The sequence below is a fragment of the Apium graveolens genome, chromosome 5, assembly GCF_009905375.1.
Source record: "Apium graveolens cultivar Ventura chromosome 5, ASM990537v1, whole genome shotgun sequence".
Classification (NCBI taxonomy): domain Eukaryota; kingdom Viridiplantae; phylum Streptophyta; class Magnoliopsida; order Apiales; family Apiaceae; genus Apium; species Apium graveolens.
This window is the reverse complement of record NC_133651.1, coordinates 94,202,934-94,209,957: the sequence shown is the minus strand read 5'-3', so window position 1 is coordinate 94,209,957 and position 7,024 is coordinate 94,202,934.

Genomic DNA, 7,024 nt, shown 5'->3' with positions numbered 1-7,024 from the left:
GAGGCAAAGGATCGATTGGACAATGGAGGCGAATGAAGAAATCCTTAATAATAACCAGATAATCGATTAACACGTGGTGAAAATGAAGCATACCTCGATCATGTGGGAGATATTTGTCATGAAGATTCAAGATCGAAGAAATGATAGTTACGAATAAACTTTAAGTGTGTTCATCAAGGGACGGTTGGGATTTTCCACTCAAGTAAGTGAGTTGTGGAAAATTAATGCTTGTAGCTGGGTCGGCAAAGAAGGTTCACTATGGAAAGACATAAGGGGAGATGAAGTTGTGGTGGTTTGACTGCAACAATTTTTAAGATGTGAAGCTTTAAAACCAAATAAACTCATTCATAAGATTATAAGAATGTAGGTTGAGACCATGTGTTGGTCATTAGAAGTTGAACAAGTTAATTAATAAAAACAAGTGTATATTGCCAATGATGGACGAATTGTTAAGTAGAGAGCTTGATTTGAAACATTAATGAGAATTCTTAGAATAATTTATAATTGTACTCAGTAGTGATATTCTGTTATAATCAGAGGATATGAGAAAAAGGTATGGTATATTAAGAATTGTTTTCTACAATCCTAGGCTGAACTAACGACATGGGTTATACTGATTAATATTACATGAGGTGGTAAAATGGTGAGTTTAGAAGGTGGAAGTGGATTGGTATATTTGAGGATTGATTATTGGTTGTTTAATTGATAGTTGGTGTCGGCTTGAGTCCGGCTGGTAGTCAATAATATAAAGGAGATGTTGCCCAAATTTTCGGAGAATACCCTACTCTTAAAGATAGAACGTATACTTCCGTGTGTTATTGATATTCATATTGATACTCCAAATAATTATGATCTCGGTTCTTGAAAGAGGTTGTTATAGCCAATCTGACAATATATAATTGGTCTTTGATTTTATTTAGCTAGTCATCACTTGGTGCAATTGATCAATTAAGTGAATTGATTAGTTAATATTACCAATTAATGGCCAGTTAGATGAAAATCGATTCCAATTAGATTAAGTCAAAGATGGATGTGACCTCCAAATCTGAAATCAAAGCAATGAGGAATTTGGAAAAGGTATGGACACCAGTAGAATTCAGAAGTTGTTGCAAGTGCATGAGGCTTTATTTGGATGAATATGCCTTTATAATAGACAAAAGAAGTAATAAGTTATTTGTGTGGACAAGTGGGAGAAATGTTTTCAAGAACTAAAGATTGAAGATAGAGCAAAGAGAAGGAAGGAAGGAAAGGAAGAAGGGAGATGGAATAAAGCAGAGATTAATAACTACACCAATATGGATTTCATTAGACAGTCAAAGGAGATGTTATTATCTGCAACAAAGTTTTATCAATGGACGTCTTATTTCTAAATTGTTTTGATAATCATACAATAAATAATTTGTCAAGTATTTTTATTTTGGATAAAGTGTGAGATACAGTTTTAATTCAGTTTCCGATTGATGTTGATACTTAGGTTGTTGTTAAATATCGAAAGTGGTATTAATACAGATGATTGATGTTTACTTTGGAATGGGATGTTGTGAGCATCAAAGTTCGTATTAATATCTAATTTGATATGACAACAAATGAGTATTAATGTCAAGAGTTCGGTTTTGAATAAGCTACGAGAATGAAGAACGGAGATAGAAAAGGAAGTGGAATCAAAAGGGTGATAAAGAAACTTCATAAGATGCCAGGAAAAGCAAACGTAGTAACAGAAGCATTAAGCAGAAAGGAAGGACTGAATGTGTTGACAGTATCAGAAGAATTATTCAAGGAATTTCATAAGTTGGAATTGGAAATCAGAGTTGCCAACCTAACAATGCAAAGATGTATAGTATGACTTTTCAGCCAGAATTGCTAGAAAAGGTAAAGAAACGTCAAGGGGAGATAATGGATCAAGATATTAATCGTTTGAAAAAAAGAAAAAAAGGGGGAAATATATATATATACTCAAAAGTATGATCAAGGCATTCCCATATTTTATTTCAGAATTTGGGATTCCACCAGTGACAGAATTGAAGAATGGAATTTTACAAGAAGCTCACAACTCAAGATATTCAATCCATCCATGGAGTACCAATATGTATAGAGATTTAGAGAAAAAATTTATTGGTGGCCAGATATGAAGAAATGGTAAAATAGATTAGCAAATGTTACTCATGTCAAGAAGTTAAGGCGGGCCATCAAAGACTAGATGGGTATATTTCGCCAAGAAATGTCATGGTGGTGCCACCTGAGAACCAAAGGTGAGGAAAGCGTTAATTGCATTATTATTAGGTTATTCAAACCTAATCATTCTCATTTATTAATAAACAGTTTGGCCAACAAATGGGTTAGTTGTTGTTAAAGAAATGATGATACATCATCAGATCTAGAAATTTATTGTAAACGATCAATATTGTTTGATGTGAGATTTGACGGGAGTATTCAGAATATACCTGTCGAACCAAAATAGTATATACCACTCCTAGATGAACGGGCATTAAGTAAGACAGAACTAAAAAGATAAAAATTTGGTTGAACGACGATAACTCAAAAGACTCAACTTACTCCGAAGGTATGATACGAGACATAGATGTCAAAGAAGACTCTCTGGTAAGATGTCATAAAGAAAGAATAAACGTTATATGTGATTAGATGTTCAGGAAAGCATTGCAGTCAGTTTTATGTGAGAACTTCTTAGAACCAAAATAAATGATAATATGGGTTAAAAATATGTCGGTGATACCTCCAGGTTAGTGTACTTTCTCCAAAATGACAAGAGATCTTCGCGCGATAAATATACTCGATTGTGATTCGAGAAAAATAAAATATGGCGATAAGTGTGTGCGTTAGTCATAGTTAGTCGAGATTTTCTCGTTAATTCTTAACTCTGGAGTAATTTCGAGAACGTTAGAAATCGAATACGCCATGGTTTCAGTATATCATTCGCAGATGGACGAGAAGATTGAAAGAACGATTAAAGTGCATCGAATGCGATTGGAAGTGATTAGGAACTAGTTAATTGAATAGAGAAACATGTGGGAATGATGTTCAACAACCAGTAGCTATTGCAAACGTTCATGAGTACGAATTACTAGAATTACAAAGAAAAGATAATTAGTAAGAATTACGCTAATCCTTTTGAGACAGTAAAATAGTCAGGATAAGTGTAAGTAAGTTGGATTCACCGCCACACGTTTAGCAGATTCATAAAGTATTTATACGTGTATACTTAGAAAGAGTAATTTAGCTCCATTATATATAAATGGAGACTTGAGTTGAGTTATATGAGCAACAGATAGAATATGATGTCAGCGAGAGGTTGTTAAGTAATGATTGATGTTGCGAGTGAAAGTTTATGAGAAATTGTAAGGTTAAGGGATCAACCCGAGAAAATGAAAGTGAGATACTTGAATGTATCATAATCTGATCCTTAGTATGATTCTGAGGACAGAATCCTTTTAAGGGAGGAAGGATGTAATATCTGGGATATCGCGTATAATTATTTTTACCAATAAATAATTTTTATATGATTATTATGTGATTTTTGGTGAATTATCTAATGATTGGTATGAAGATGTGGATGCTTATATGTGGTAAAGTATAAGTATGTTAATTTTATTGTGACCAGAATAAAATATAGATAATTACGGTATTTTTCTGATAATTTTTGGACTATTATATAATTTTATATTGATTTATGAAAGTATTAATATTTTCTAAATAATTACAAAATTATTTTATGAAGCCGGGAATCGTCCGAATTCAACCGTGTTTACATTTTTACAACCCGAAACTCTTCCGAAAACTGCTTCCTAGCCTAATCTGGTAATTCCAGAAATTTTCCGTGTTTTGACTTCCTCAATCCGGATTACGGTTTGACCCGTGCGCGGCCCGGTGCAAAATTTTTGATAAAATCATCATTTCGTTGAATCAACAAAACCCGTATCTTCGAAAAATGGGATATTATTACATTATTTTCATATAAAGTATTTTATAACAAGCCTAGTTTGGATAATTATCCAATACGGGTATCAAATCGGATCATTTTTGCAGTTACTTAGCGGCTAAGCAACTAATTTATCGATCCAAAATGATCCAAAAGGAACCAATATTCCAAAAATATATATATATAGCCCTTTTATCATTTCATTTTATTCGTATAATCATAATCAGTCGGCAAAACCCCGTAAAATACAGAGAAAATATCGAATTCATATCGCGTTCTTGAGAATCAAACGTACGAACGAAGGCATTATCGAACTCCGATTCGGGCGTGCAATACATCAAATCGAAGCTCTCGAAAAGTCCTTTCATAATCAATCATCCATTTTTATGCAGAAATCAAGGTAATTTTCTTATTTAATTAATTTAATTCGAAGTATTCGATGATTAAATTATGAATTTATGTCCTTGATATTTTTGGTATGATCTGATGGCATAATCATGTAGATCTTTTATTCCTGGTCATTTTGGTACATTATATGTCAAAAACCGAGTTCAATAACATGTCCAAATGGTGGTTTGATTCTCGGATTTATAAAATTAGGGTTTATATACTTTGAATGTTCTTAATTGATTTTAGGAACTTTTGATTTACTAAATCTGGGATGAAACAACTTGCACCATCATGTAGATCGTGTAAAAATGAATTGATTCGTATATTCAATTATATTGTTCAACCTCAGAACCGACCTCGTCGGAAACTGCCGCGCGGCGGCAGAAGAATTTTTGATCGAGTTTTTCCAGGCGATTTCGTAGTTGGGTGATCAAATGGATTTCAGAAATGGATTTCAGAAATGGATTCCTGATAGTTAGAAGTGTGATCCCTGTCGATTTGGTGTGGTTCTGGGTGGTGTTTCAGTTCGCCGGAAAGCTTGGTGGCCGCTGTTAATGGCGGCCGGCCACCGGAGCTCAAAACGTGGAAGACGACCGGGGAAATTACACTTTGGTACCTCGAAGTTTTCCCTGTTTTGCAAGCTTGATATTCTGGTTCTAAAAATTCATAAAATTCAGATTTTTATTTATAAAAATTCCAAAAATCAGATTGCTGTTTATATATTACAAGAACTTTATTTTCTTTTTATATTATTTTCAGAAAATTGTTTTTTATTTCTAAAAATTCCAAAAATGGTTATTTTAATTCCAAAAATTATTTTTAATTCAAAAATAAATCTAAATTATTTATTTAATTAAATTAATTAATAATTAAATAATTAATTAGTCAATTAATCTAAATATTAATTGATTAATTAGTTGAATTATTTATTAATTTATTTTATTTAATTATTTAATTGGATTTAATTATTTAAAATTGATTTAAAAATTCTGAAAAATAGTTTCGAGCTTTAAAATATTATTTTAAATTATTTTTAGGGCTCGATAATTATTATAAAATTATTTTAAAGTCAAATTCGGGCATTCGAGCCCTATTATTTAATTATAAAATGATTCGGAGACCCGTTTTAATTCTGAAAAATGTTCAAAAAATTCGTATTAAATACGTGGAAGATCATTTTTACCCCGAATCTTCTTTGAAAATATTTTGATCGAATACCTTACGTGTTATGTGCTACGTACTCACTGATTGATGCGTTATATGCATATGTGGTTGTGGTTTGACTGTTTTAGTCATAACTTTCAATCCGTAAATCAGATTTGGATAAAATGAAGGGTAGATAAAAGCTTATGAAGTCTATGTGACGATTAAAATAATATAAGCATGAATAATTGATAGATACTCATGATGCCTAGCAGAGTCAGCAAGGCATAGAAAAGGAGACCAGTGATCCATAAATAGAATCGAAGCGTAGAAAGAAAAGGCAAGTGATTGATAAATAAAAGCAAGACATAGAAAGAGAAGGAAAGAGGTTGATGAGTAAAACTGTTAGATGAGTACAAGTAAAGTGGAAATCGTCGATGATAAGGCAAGTACTTCTGAACTTTTCTTCAAGATATATTGCAAATATTTTCGAATTATTTCATAACATGTCGCTATTATTCAAAATAACTCATGTTTTATATTGCAAGTGCTTTAAAATATTTAACCTTGAACATTGATTCTTCTTGATCTTGAGCCATAAGCCTTGTTCTTCATAAACCATTGATTGTTGAATTCTCATATACGATCCAAACACCTATGATACTACTCCACAAATACATATCTACCACATACTGATTTCTGATATTGAATTGCTGATATACCAACCCTTATTCCTTGTTTAATAGAAGACCAATCCTTGGAACCCTTGAACCCCTGGTTTTCTAATTTCTGATTATTTCCTTGATTGAAATCCAAACTTTTTGAATCTCTTGTTATACCTTCATGGTATTATGAATCACCTTGTGCTTCAAGATAAATGTTGTTTATGATTCAGCTTATTGAACTACATTGGTTATCATATTGAATTATTTTAGAATTGGATGGTTTTATAAATATGGACCAGATTCGTGGTCATATTAGGGCAATGCGTGCCTTAGATCCAGTATATAGAGCAAAGCTCGGAGCCTTTCTCGGGGTTAGTGTGTGACTGATCAGCAGCCTAACCTTGGTTTTTAAAATAAAAAGTAAATATCCAATTATAATCATTTCTTATTCTGAAACTTGATTCTTCTGAATCACTTCAATTGATTATTGTTTAACCTCAGTTGTTGTTATTATGACTTGTTGAGCTAGTTAGCTCACTCCTGCAAAACTTTTTATGTTTTCAACAGTTGAAAAGGAAAATTTGTTGATAACAAGGATTTTCAGTCCCACGTGCGAGCTAGGATTCCAGGTTAAGTTGGATCGAGCTAGCAGGAGCTTATATTTTAGACGAGTTATGCGAGATTGTAAGAATGATATCATTATCAATTGTAAGTTGAACTAGTTGGGGTTTGGTACGATGTAATAAAAGTTAAGGATGTGGCTTGTTTTCATACTTTAACCTGTTGTGATCCGTGGTTGTGTAAAAGGGTCAATGCTTATAATAATTTATATACAGGTTTATATATTATGGTGTGTATGTTGTGAGCCCCAAACTTCTGACCCAGGTTTGGA